This window comes from Miniopterus schreibersii (genome assembly GCF_964146895.1).
Source record: "Miniopterus schreibersii genome assembly, chromosome: 11".
Lineage (NCBI taxonomy): Eukaryota > Metazoa > Chordata > Mammalia > Chiroptera > Miniopteridae > Miniopterus > Miniopterus schreibersii.
In genome coordinates, this window is record NC_138111.1 from 56,110,734 (window position 1) to 56,124,610 (window position 13,877).

The following is a 13,877-nucleotide window of genomic DNA, read 5'->3' on the forward strand; positions in this document are numbered from 1 at the left end:
TTTTTATGTTACTCTTCCTGGGAGAGCTAAGTTTCTCTAATAATGTCTGAGTAAAATGTGATTTAATTGCATATTTCTTATTAATAACTGCATTTCCTTGTTAATATGGTAGAGAAAAAAATCCATTTTTATTTCCATCTCTCTAGAGTTTTTTTAGTATGAGGTGTAAAATTGTAATAATAAAGTTCTCTTCGTTTTACTGAGAGTACATTACTGAATGAACTCATAGCATTTCATCACAAGGGGGAAAAATGATCCCAGAATTATCTGATCTTTAATGACTCCACTTTAACAACTAGGTACAAAAGAGAAGCAAGAGGAAGGACATCCTCTTAACTCATTCAGATGGGAGCGTGAGTCAAGAGGAACATTTTATAAATGTTTATTGATACCGGCAAAGTTGCATTATCTGTCAGCATTATTATGCTGTGCAGGAAAATACTCCCAGGGATAAGCCACAATTACTAACAAGCTGAGTATTATTTCCATATTTCTATCTCTATGTTCTGATATAAAGCAACATCTCTTATTTAAAAACTACAGTGGGAGGAAAAGGGAAAAATTAGGATAGGCTAAGGTTGTAAAAATCCTAACTGGCGTGATTACAGGGCATGATGGCCACTGAATGGATCCATTAGTCATAATTGAAACTGTCAGGAGCCAGTTAAATGGCTGTCTCCGAGGAGGTCACCTTTCACATATGAGCTGCCCTATGTCGAGTGTTAGCTGTGTCAGGAGGTTGAATCCTGCCTCATCTGGACAAACCTTAAAAACTTTATTTATTTATTTATTTATTTATTTATTTATTTATTTATTTATTTAATTCATTCATTCATTCATTCATTCTACTTAATAGGAATGAAGTAGCAGGCCTCAAAAGTAATTTAGTATCTGGACTATAAAACGTATAGCATAAGTAGTGGTGGACTCTGTCCGTCCACCCTGCTCGGTAGTCTCATTTAGCCTCTCCACTGGCCTCTGGGCTGGCCTCTATGAACCGCATCAAAAAAGATTCCTTGCCCCCCTGACTTCCATTTGGATCAGCCAATGGGAAGTTTTGTTGGAGACTGGAGGGTGGAAAAGAGGAAATTTTTATTTACTTGCTCTTGGATATTAATTCCCTGGAGTCACTGTGACCCGAGAGAATGATCTGTATGAACTGCACCATTGGCTTCAGAGGCCCGGACAGTGAGAGAAGGAGGAAGGTGAAGGTGTTAATTACTGGGCATGGTCTAACTGCATAGAAACTTCATTTCTTTAATGTCAACTTTCCTCCTTTCTTTCCTTTTGATTCAAACTGGCCTCCTCCAGCACCTGGCTCCCCTGCCCCAACTCCCTCGATCATTAAGCCCGCAGGAGAGGAGGTTCTGACCAGCATCAAACAATCTTCAAGACAAAGCCAGGTCTGCTGACCACAGAGAGAGTTTTGGCCAAACTAGAGAAAACATCTAGGCCTCAGCTGTGTTTCAGTTCCAGGCCCAGAAAATCGGCAAAACCAGATGAAGCAACGCCATGACTGACATCAGGACCAGATGCAATGATCAACTACCCACTACCCTAGCACGGACCAATCAGTAGAGACCATGACCCTGACCACAACACTAACTCCCTTAGTCACCAGGATTCATTATTTTTCCCTTGCATAACCCACCCTCTGAAAACGATCTAGGAGCTAGGTCTCTGAGCACTAGCTAACCTCTCTCCTGGGGTGGACCACTTTCTAAAAGAAAACCCTTGCTTTCTTTGCTACAAACTCCTATTTGTGTCTTATTGGGCTTTGCTGTGCGCAGGCAAACAGACCCCTTTAGGCCTCTAACAATGGGAACAAAGGGCCCAACTCCAGTCAGGTTCTCCTATGTACACAGCCTTCTCTGTTTGGTAACTACCTCCCCTTGCCTTGTTAGGCTCAGTGGTGACTCTGGGGGTTCCAGTGTTACTGACTCTTTCGTGTGATCTACTTCTTGCCTACATCTTTGTTTATGGTCCCTTATTGAACTCTGCTCCAATTTTCCTAATTTGATCCTGCCATCAGTTTCCTGCTGGGACCCAGACTTATAGACTAGGTCTTACCCAGAAGGTAATATCTAAGCAAAGACTTGAATAATCCAATGAAATGAGTCATAAAGACATGTGGGGAAGTGCCAAGATCCTTAGCAGCAAGAAGGCTGGGGAGGAGTGTAGCAGGCAAGGTCAAAGATGTAACAAGCTGTGTGCATGTGTTGGGGATGGAGGCGTGTGGGGCATGGGAGGCAAATCATGCATGGCCTTGTTGGCCTTTGTAAGGATTTTGGCTTCTACCCTGCAAGAAATGGGAAGCCATCAGAACCATATACTCACATCTAGTTAAATCTAATAAGATTACTTTCTGTTCCATGTCAACAGAGGGGTTCCGTGACTGCCCTGAATTTCTCCTCTTAGTCTTGTGCCTGCTGATGAATGCGCGGGCGTGTTGAGCTGGCCCAGCGTGCTCGGGCTTGAGTTCAAGGCTTTGTGTCTCTCCCGATGCTGTGGGGGACACGACCTCCCCTTACAGTACAGGATTCAGAGACTACAACGTCTTTGTTAGCATACTCTTTGCAGTTCAGTTAATGGTTTGGGAGTGGACACATTTTTCTTACTCTTTCTTTTCTTGTTGTTAAAGTCAATAGGCCCTTCTAGACTGACTTCAAAAAGCGTGCTTATCTGAAGGATCTGGTGCAATAGAGAGCTAACCGCTCAACTACTTCAGGGGAAATAATACCAGAGAAATGCCATCTGCCTGTTTACCTCTCAAGACAGTTTATCGTGAATATTTAAAAGACAGAGCTCATTTGCATGCGCAATCTAAACCTATTCAGGAAATAATATACAAATTTGAAGTCTGTTTTAATCCTTCAATTGAAATTTCCATCTGTACTGGGTCTTCTGGTTGTTAAATTTAAATCACGCTGTGCAGGTTACATGAATAAAACTGAATTTTCTCCCATGGCCCCCTTGACAGCCCACCCTCTTCCTGCTATGTCTCAAAAATTCTTCCCAGGGGGACGCTCAGTGACCCACTTGTGTAGGGCTCCTAATATCCAAATATCTATATCAGATGTGGGTGTGCCCTACTCAATCAAGCTGATCTTTTCTAGGTTTCACCTCAATCGATGTAACTACATATAGCAGCTCTAGTCCCTCAGGCCCATTTTCTCCTTTCAACTCAGAAGGCCAAGCTACTTAGCTAATTTGGTTAATTAAACATGAGGCACCTTTTCCTCCTGGCTAACAACACAGTTGGCCTATCAGAACCTGTTCTAACCTTTGTTGTCTAACCTTGACCTTGATTTCTTTAAAAAAATTTTTATTATTACTTTAAAAAATGTCTCGCCCAGTACATGAAATGGGCTGTCCCAGTGGGTGTTCAGTAGAAAGAGGACTGGACCGCATCCTCTGAGTTTTAGTTTCTCTCTCTCTGTAAATTGATGGCTTTAAACTAAATCAGCAAAACATCAAAAGTTTTTGAAAACCACCATAGGACTTTTAAGGTCATGAAAATAATAAAAACTCCCAACAATTATAATCTAGTAATTATCATTTCATACAACAGAGAATATTTTTAATATAAAAAAATCAAAGCATAACTCAGAAAAAGGACAATTCTTTAAGTAAATTTATTTTTATGAATGAATGAGTTCAATACATTGTCCCTATTTTTTAAATTTTTAAGAATTACAGTTGATGTACAATGTTATATTAGTTTCATGTGTACAACCTCATGATTAGGCATTTATATAACTTATGGAGTGATCATCCCAATAAATCTATATGCTTCTGACCATATATATTTATGACAATATTATTCACTATGTTCCCTATGCTGTACTTTACATTCCTGTGACTGTTCTGTTACTACCAATTGGTACTTCTCAATCAGTGATTTTCAACCTTTTACATTTCATGGCACACATAAACTAATTACTAAAATTCTGTGGCACACTACAAAATATATATATTTTGCTGATCTGGCAAAAACAGGTATAATTTTGGTTCATTCACACTGAACAGCTATTGTTGTGTTGGCTGTTGTCATTGTTTTTATTTGACAATCTGAGGGAAAAGAGGCCATTGCCCCTGACTAAATAGTCAGGCATTGAATGTTTGTTTTTAGTATGTTTTTTTTTTAATCTTCACCTGAGGATATTTTTTTCATTGCTTTTCAGAGAGACGAAAGGAGAGAGAGAAAGGTAAATGTGAGAGAGACACATGGACTGGTTGCCTCCCACACATGCCCCTCAGGGATGGAGCCTGCAACTGAGGTATGTGCCCTTTGCTCAGAATAGAAACCGTCAGTACACTGGCTGACGCTCTAACCACTGAGCAAGATGACTACGGCTTTTTCATGTTTAATTATTGATTTGAGAGAGGAAGGGAGAGGGAGAGAGAGATAGGAACATCAGTGATGAGACAGAGTCATTGATCAGCTGCCTCCTGCATGCCCCCAACTGGGGATTGAGCCCATAACCCAGGCATGTGCCCTGATGGGGAATTGAACTGTGACCTCCTGGTTCATGAGTCGATCCTCAGCCAACACTCACTGGACAGTTTTTAATTTCTTGCTCTCTCTCTTCTCCTTCCAATATTGCCGTGATGTGAATGTTGGTATGCTTGAAGTTGTCCTAGAGGCTCCTTAAACTATCTTCATTTTTTAAAATTCTTTTTTCTTCTTGCTGTTTTAATTAGGTCTTTTCTGTTTTCTTATGTTTCAAATTGCTTATTTGAGTCCCTTCAAATTATTCTTCATTTCAGTTACTATATCTTTCATTTCTGACTTTTTTTTAATTTTATGGCTTCCACATCCTTTTTTATGCTGTTGACGTTCTTACTAAGTGCATTGAGCATCCTTCTAACCATTGTTTCCAACTCTGTATCTCGTAGTTTGCTCGCCTCTGTTGTATTTAGTTCTTTCTCTGGAGATTTCTCCTGTTCTCTCATTTGGGACCCGTTTCTTTGTCTCCTCATTCTGGCTGCTTCCCTGTGTTTGTTACTATGTATTAGGTAGAGTTGCTGTGTCTCCTGGGCTAGGTAGAGTGGCCTATGTAATAGGTATCCTGTAGGACCCAGCAGCACAGCCTCCCCAGCCATCCAAGCTGGGCACTTCAGGTGTGCCCCCCATGTGGGCTATGTGCATTGTCATGTTGTAGTTGAGTCTAGATTGCTGTTGGCATGTCACTAGGAGGGATTTACCCCCCCAGGTCGATCGACTATGAGGAGCAGCTGTGACTACATCAGAGGAGCTGCTATGCAGGCGGGGACCCCGTAGAGCAGGACTTTGATGGTGCCATGTCTGTTCCTTGAGCGTGTTGCTTTTGGAGGTTGTCGGGTTGTAATTCAGCATTGTCTGAAGCTGTCTAGCGGGTGCACTGACTTTGCAGCTTCCCTGGACGTGCAAGGTCAGCCACTGACTGTGCCCTGCCTCTCTGCATGAACCTACAGAGTGATCTGCATAAGGCTGGTATTTAAGTTGGGCTTAGAGGTGTCTGGGAGAGGCCAAAGTTTGGACCAGAGCTGGCTCCTGCTAGTGCCAAGTCTGGGGCCACTTAGTGAGAGGTACAGGGCACGCTGAGGCCAGATGCTGCTTATTCGAGAGATTTTAGGAAAGTCTGTAGCATGAGCCAAGACAGGCCATTCCTATGGAAAAGCCACTGGTAACAGCTTGGGTGGGCCCCAAGTTGGGTGGAGCAGGGTCTCAGGATCACCAGGGAGGGGCAAACAGTATGAACCAGGACGATGGAGACTCAGATACAGCTCTTGCTTTGTGTGCATGTGTGTGTGTTGGGGGGGGGGGCGGTTCTCAGAAAAAGGAACAATGGCCTCTGCCAGCACTTTTTTTTTGGCAGAAGGCTGCCTCCCAACTCTTGCCCTGATGCCAGACAATTTAGCTCCTCCCCACATGTCCCTGTGCCTTTCCAGCTGCTGCCCCAGTGCTGGAGCTCAGAGGGCGTGAGCCTGAGCAAGTCTGCGTGTGCAGGCCCTTTAAGAGGAGCTGCCTGGGACTCCAGCAGCCTCCGAGCCCCTCAGCCGTAATGCCAGCTGCTCTTTACAGCCAGAAGTTATGGGGACTTGTCTTCCTCACACTGGAACCCTGGGCTGGGGGGCCTGATGTGGGGCGGGGACCCCTCACTCCTCAGGGTGGACCTCTGCTGCTGAGATACCCCTCCCGATTTTTATTCCCCACACCTGAGTGTGGAACTAGCCCTTTCGTGTCTCCACCCCTCCTACCAGTCCTGATATTGCTTCTTCTTTAAACCCCTACTCATAAGACTTCCGTTCGGCTAGATCTCAGGCAGTTCCGAATGATGGTTTTTCTGTAGTTTAGTTATAATTTTGGTGTGGTCGTGGGAGGTTCCAAGTACTGCATTTACCTATGCTGCCATCTTAATTGGAACCCTTTATTTATTAATTTTAAACTTCAGCACTTGTCAGCGAAAACTTTTTCTTGGATTGGCAGCTTCTGAGGACCATTTTGGTTTTAAAAGCCTCTACTTCAGCTCCTGTCCAGATGAATCTGGTGGCTGCTGACTTGCCCTTCAGGATGATCTTGTTTCTTGAGGCTCTGAATTGTGTCTTTCATTTTCATATCTCTCATGTCTAGCACAGTGCCTGGTACAGCAATAGTTTAAATCAATTAAAAGGTGACATGATCCCTGCTGAACTACAGTCATGCATGGAAGGAGTATATCTCAGAAGTAGGGTGAGTATATCCCAGAAGAGGGTGAGCCCTTGTACTTCCAGCCTAACCCAAGATCTGCAGCAAGCAGTCAAGTCAGTTCTATGCTCCTAAGTCCCTCATGCCTGTCCCAAATTGAATCTAGGGTAGATGTCAAAAGTGAAAAACCACAGACTCACCATCATTCTTATTTTTTAAAATATTTTTTCTTTTCTTTTTAAAAATTTTTCAGTGACAGTTGATATTTAATATAATTTTATATTAGTTTCAGGTGTGCAGCATAGTGGCTAGCCATTTATATAATTTACGAAGTGATTCCCCCCAATAAATCTAGTACCCACCTGGCTCCAAACATAGCTATTACAATATGAAATATAATATGCTGCAATGAACATAGGGGTGCATATATCTTTTCAAATTAGTGTTTTGAATTTGTTCAGATAAATACCCAAAAGTGGAATTGCTGGGTCATAAGGTAGTTCTATTTTTAATTTTTTGAGGAACCTCTATACTGTTTTCCATAGTGGCTGCACCAATTTGCAATCCCGCCAACAATGCATGAGGGTTCCTTTTTCTCCGCATCCTTGTTAACACTTCTTGTTTTTAGCATCATTCTTTAAATAGGTATTTACGCAACACTCCTAAAAACAGCCTGTCTGTAACGGAGGCCGTGCATTTACTTACTGAGAGCCAGGGTGCCTGGATTAAAATTTGGCTTTGTCACTAGCTAGGTGAATGTTCTTGGTCAAGATGCTTCACCTCCTATGCTTAAAGTTCCTTATTTATAAAATGTGGGTAGTTGTTATACCTGCCTCGTGAAGTTATTCTGTGGATTAAAGAAGTTGATATATTTAGAATAGTACTGCTCACATGATTAAGTGTTCAATTATAATTTTGACTAATTATATCTCAAGAAATATGGAAATAGAAAAGGATTTTTTTTTTTAAGAATTAAAAAGGTCCTAAAAGAAGTGCTGGTGCTTTTGGAATTATTAAAACCGAAGGGGATTATCATTCAAGTTCATAAAATTAAGAAGTCAATTATAAACCTTATAAAACTCCTTTCTCTCAAAGGGTAGGTTCAAAATTAATTTAGATAAATTCTTACAGAATGAATGCATAATTGGTTATAGAAAGAACTGAAGATGGTCTGTGGTACATAATTACTTTTCCCAAGTGGAAGCCAAATCCTTCCTAGAAATGAGTAGAACTTCTTGTCAGCACATTTAAATGACTTTGGAAACATAGGAAAATACCAATGCTAAAGCCCTACATCAGAGCTATTAAATTGGAATTTGTAGAGATGGGGCTCAGGCTCTGGAATCTTTTTAAAAAGCTCCCCAAATGCTTGTAAAGGTACACCAGGACTTAGAAACTGCTGGGTAAGTCAGGCTCTCTAGAGCAATCTGTCTTAACTCTTTCGTTTGTGTATAATTTCCACTTCTGTCACCCACACGCAGAATTCCATTCTTCATAACCTCCTCTCATTTTTTTCTGCTGCCATTTTTAGCTTCTGCTCCATTGTGCCAGGTGTCTTGCAGCCTTCCTACGAAAACGTGTGTTTACACGTGGGTGGACATTCAATAATTATTAGACAAAAATAATACCAATAACAGTAAAAATTATGAGTGCCAGTTTTCCCCAGATTAAATCAGCAAAAACGTCTGGGCTAGAACAACCTGTACAACTATCCAACAGGTGGCTACATCCGTTGTCAATGAAGCAATGTCTAAACCTGTAGCCAGCTCTATAAGAATTTATTTGAGCTCAAGTTTTGAGGACATTCCCAGAAGCAAAATCTCAATGGACTGAGAAAATGCTCCAAAGAATAGCAGTTTTGCAGCTTATTTTATACATTTAGAATAGAAAGGACAAATTGTAACGTTACATGAAATCTGTTGGTGGCAGAAGAAAGCAAAGTGGGATTAATTTCCAGGATTGGGTTTTAAGGAAAATGGAAAGACACATGCTCCCTTTAAACTGGTGGATACAGGATAGTTAACATTTAACATTTATAGTACATAGAGGTGGTATGTGGGCAACAAAGTAATAATGGAGAGTTTTGTGGTCTCCTGCTCTGCTGGGCTTGTGTTCCGGTGCCAGCCGTGCCTTGGAGGAGTCTGGAAGAGAAAATTACTCTGACATTTCCAAGGTATGTTACCCTAGATGCGCAAGAACAACGCACAGGACTCACTTAAGGTAAAGATTAGTCCTGGGTAAGGAAGCCATAGGCCTGTAACGTTTACTACCCACTATGACCCGCCCAGACGGGAACTGATGAGAGGGCACCGCTGTGCAGTTCCTTGCAGTCCCCGGGCTCGTTAGGCCCGCCAAGCAGCCCCCAAGCGTGTCCAGTCTACTCCGTCGCCCCTTTTCATCCCCACAGCTTCGGGAGCCGCAGTGTTGCGTGTTGGCCAAGCGAAGCAAAGATACTAGGCGACGGCTAGCGACAAGGGAAGGACCACGCGGCAAGTCTGCTGTCTCCATGAAATTTTCTGAATTCTAATGCTAACGGTACAATTTTTTCCCCCTGGGAAACAAAACCTCCAAATCCTACATAGCCGCCAAATCTGCACAGGGGCTGCCAACAGGAACGCGGTGGCAGGGACGCGCCGCAGTGGCCTCTCCAGGCAGGTCCTTTCCCTCTGCTCCCCCTCGGGCGGACTCCCCCCCTGCGGCGCAGCCGCGCGGCCGGCACCTGCGCGCGCCGCCCTCCCGCTCCCGCGGCCGCCGAGCCCGGCTCAGCCTCCGCCTCCGCCTCCCGCGCAGCCAAACAGCCGCAGGGCCCGGCCCGGCCTTGGACACGCGTGCGCGCTGGCGAGGGAGGGCGGGCCGAAGCTGGAGGAGGCGGGGCAGACCCTGGCAGTCCGCAGGCCATTGGCTGTCTCCCCGTAGACCCCGCCCCTCGGCGTTCGAGACGGCGGGGCGGGCCACGTCAGGCAGCCGGTGCGCGCCGGAGCTGGTGGCAGAAGGGAGGTAAGCGATGCTGGGTGGCAGACGGCGGGCACTCGGACGCTGTCCCCTGATCAGACGCCGCGGGCCGCACCAGCCGGTGGCTGGTCTCAGCTTGTGCGCAGGGCGGCCGAGGCCCCGCGGGCTAGGGGCTCTGCTGGGAGATGGGGCACTGGAGCATGTGGCGCAGGGCCGTGCCGCGGCGTGGGGCGGCTTGCAAGGGACAGGTCTTGCCGTTTGCCCCGTCCTGGCTTTTCTGGATTCTGAGCTGCGGGGGAGCTAGGCCTTCTGCCTTAGAGAGCTCCGCGATGCCTGGGTGGGGCGGCTCCGGTGCCTGCGATGGGGCTCGGCGGGGTCCCGACTTACGTGCAGTGGATTGCAGTCGTCGCAGCCTCCCCTGGCCGGTCCCTAGTCCGGGGCAGTGCGGGGCAGTGCAGGGGGTTCTGGCCGTGTCCTGCCTGGCCTGGGGTGGCTGTCTCCTCATGGCCAGTGACTCACTCAGATCCTGTTCACCTTAATGCAAAGGCTTATGGGTGACCAGGGCCTGTTTTCAAATCTGGTTCTCTGGTCCTCACTTGTGGGAATTACCCACAGAAATGGTATGTGTCTATATGTATATAATAGCACATACATGTATGAATGCATGTTTTGAGATGTCTGCAAAAGCTCTCCGGAGATTTGCAGATACTTGCAGTTATGATGTACCTACTCTCCCTGAGTTTTAATTTCAGCTGTGGCATCCTGATCCCTTAGTTTAGTTCCTGAATTTGGAGCTTTTAAAATCAATGAAGTCATCCTAACAAGTGTCATGCGATCTTCATTCATCCATTCAACAGACCTTTTTGATGATCAGGGTCTTAGGCCACAAACTAAAATGGGCATTCCCTGCCTTTTCTTCCAGTTTATCTGCCAGTTTTACTGTGTAGATTTGAGATGGAATTTTTGTTGATGGTTCAGTTTCAGGTTCTAGATTTAGGTACAAAAGTTTATGATCCCATATCACAAGATAGAGCTCTTCTGGTACCTCCTTGTTTTCTTTACTGTCACCTCTAGTAAGCCTCAGACTCTGATGGCCCAGAGCCCTAGTCGTGCTGACTCTATCACCAAAGTCCCCTAGCTCTGAGGCGCCTATCTGTAATGTGAGGGCATGGGTTCGAAGTATTCTGTAATTTTGAGATGTTTAAGGATAGGAGGGGCAAATGGCATGTTTATTGTGTTAACAGTTGAGAACTGATCATTTTAAAAACACAGGATGTATTTAGTGCTTATGTTTTAATTAAAAAAAAATCTGTCCACATTCAATTTTTGACCAGCAGGCAAGTGCATGTTTATAATTTTGATTCACATCCAATTCCTGCATATGAAGCACTATGACTCATCTGAATTTTGAAATGTAGTGATCAGAAGCATTTAAATGTTACATATAATGGTATAGTATAAAAACAATTGGATACTAATGCAATTTTCAAAGCAATTTTACTTACTTTGGTAGATAAGTGGTATCTAAAATCTCTGTCTTAGGTATTTGCTGACTTGGTTAATGTTAGGTATTTACCATCACCTGGCTAATGTCTGTCAATAGGTGGATATTATTTTATCAACCTAAAATTTGCTATATTTTGATTGCTGCTTCCAGTGGAGAATTGATAACCAAAAGGTAATAAATCATTAGTTTGAGAGTAAAAATGCCCATAAAGATGTAACAATAGTTTTTCATTTGTTGATTGATTGATGGTACAGTAAAACCTTGATATAATGGACTAATTTGGGGAGAGGGTGTTCTTTAAAGCCGAAAGTCTGCTATATAGTAAAACAGGTTTTCCGAACGTGTATGTTAAAAAATTTACAAATTAGTTTGTCTGGTTTTACTTATGTATACTTGTTTATGTAATTAAAATTAAGTATGTGCGAAAAGTTTAATTTCACAGAAAACTTTTCTATATGTATTACTGTAATTTTAAATTTATATTGAATAGGTCTAGTAAATGCATGCATTCACCAGTCACTGCTAGTAAACAAATGCACACAGCTGGGGTGTGGCTTAGCGCATTTGGGTACATTGGCTGGCACTCTTCAAACTGCTGGAGAAAGTCTTGCCAGGAGACAGCAGAACCAATTACTATTTCGAGATGTGGTGTGATCACATGCTGATCATTCGCCAAACATTGTTTACGAGCAGTGACTTCTGGATTTAAATATGTAGACTATAGTCCTAGATATGTAATATTTATGTCAGCAAAATTACTACAGTGTTTTTTCAACATATGACCTATTCACTAAAATTTGTTAAAAAAAACAGTGAATTAATAACAAAAATAACATGTTAATTTCATTACAAGCAAATCTTGGTTAGAAGAGTTTTAAAATTAACAGGATGTTAATTTTCACCTATGACATATGGACTGGAAATTTTGTCCACTAAGTCCGGAGTCCATTAAGTTGAGATCCGCAAAATCGGGGGTTTACTGTACTCATAAGTACATTGTTTGGCCTTCTTGCAGGAGTAAAAAGATATCTAAAATAGTTCTCTTGAAACATAATATTCATAGCCTTGTGGTACTTTTAGATATCGTCCATAAACCATTAGTTGAATTAAATTGTTTACATCACTATTAGGGCCATGGAAAATTCAAGAAAATATAATTTCCTGTTTTTTGTCCTCACCTGAGGATATGTTTTTATTGATTTTTAGAGAGAGAGCAAGAGGGAGAGAGAAACATTGCTGCGTTGCCTCTGGTACATGCCCCAACCAGGGACTGAACCCGCAACCTTTTGGTGTCCTGGACAACACTGCAACCAACTGAGCCACCCAGCCATGGCAAGAAAATACAACTTTTCAAGATTTTGCTTGACCTTCCTAGTTCTAGACATGGACTAGATCAAGATGGGAAGATTGAGGAGGAATGTAAGAGCTGAGGAAAAAAATCCAAGTGAAGTCTTTTCTAGTTTAAAATTTGAGGGGAGCCCTAGCTGGTTTGGTTCAGTGGTTAGAGTGTCAGCCTGTGGACTGAAGGGCCCCAGGTTCAATTCCAGCCAAGGGCATGTACCTCGCTTGCAGGCTTGATCCCTCGCCCCGTTTGGGGTGTGTTGGAGGCAACTGATCAATGTGTCCCTCTCACATTGATGTTTCTCTCTCTCTCTCTCTCTCTCTGAAAAGCAATGGAAAAAATATCCTCAGGTGAAAATTAAAAAATAAAAAAATAAAAAATTTGAGGGGGAAAAAAACCACAACAAAACATACAATTATATAACTATATTTGGAAGAAGTGTAAAGAAATAATAGTGTCAGGATTGTTGGTGGGTCTATAGCAAAACTCGATCTTAATATTTCTTGGCTTATAACAATGAACTCAGTTTATCTAATAAAAAGAAACCTAAGGTGATAATTTAAACTTTGATCAAGTGGGCAATACATGTTGCTTTAGGAGATGAACAATCTGTAAGTATCACATGTTTTTTAAAAAGTACAAGAGACTTAGAGATGGGTAGTGTAATAAAATGGTATGGTTATATAAATATAATATAAATCTGTGATTCACAGTGATAAGTTGGGTAAAGGTTGTGGGCTATTTCTACATGATAGGAGATAAGACTTGCTAAGCTAACAGGACAAGGAATGGTTGTCAGTTTTTCTTCCATTTAAATTATTTGAAAGAAATTTTTTAAGCAATGTGGATGATTCCATTTATTTTCAAACATCTAGACTACACATTATAGTTTTTATAAATTGGGTCCCCTAAGTACTTGCCCTCAATTTTTTAACCTATTTTAAGTCAAAATGGAAGTCATAAAATTGCATTTATGATTTTTACGTTTGTTAATTTATATTGGCTTTCAGTTAGCCTGAGTTTACTTTAGCTTTATATATTTTAAAGACATTTCAAAGGGTTTTACATTACATACCATATAATTTTCCATTGCTCCTGATAAGAAACATTTCTTTAGGCCCAAGGAAGTTGAGAATTAAAACTGCATAGATAGGTTGTTTATTTTTTACTTAAAGATTTATCTTTTCACTTGTCTGGGGACTAATGAAGCATTTCATCCAGGCTTCTGAACTGATGACTTTAGTTCTTTCCAGTGCATTAGAATATATCTTCTAATCTCTTTTTGGTCAGATAACCAACTGCTTGCTAATTTGGCTGATAAATATTATGATTATGAATGTTCTTGTTAATGAGGTGTTTTTGGCTGCCTGGGTATACCTTTCCCTCCTCTCTTAACAAACCTTTAT

At 42.3% G+C, this 13,877-nt stretch overlaps 1 protein-coding gene across 3 annotated transcripts in view; it reads left to right on the forward strand.

Moving 5' to 3' along the window:
• Positions 1 to 9,597: 9,597 nt before the first annotated feature.
• The window catches only part of FOCAD (focadhesin), a 256,525-nt gene continuing 252,245 nt past the window's right edge, over positions 9,598 to 13,877 (forward strand). For all 3 annotated transcript variants that reach the window (XM_081150464.1, XM_081150465.1, XM_081150466.1), the window contains exon 1: positions 9,598 to 9,667. The gene's annotated coding sequence lies outside the window, so the exon portion shown is untranslated. The remainder of the gene's footprint in view (positions 9,668 to 13,877) is intronic.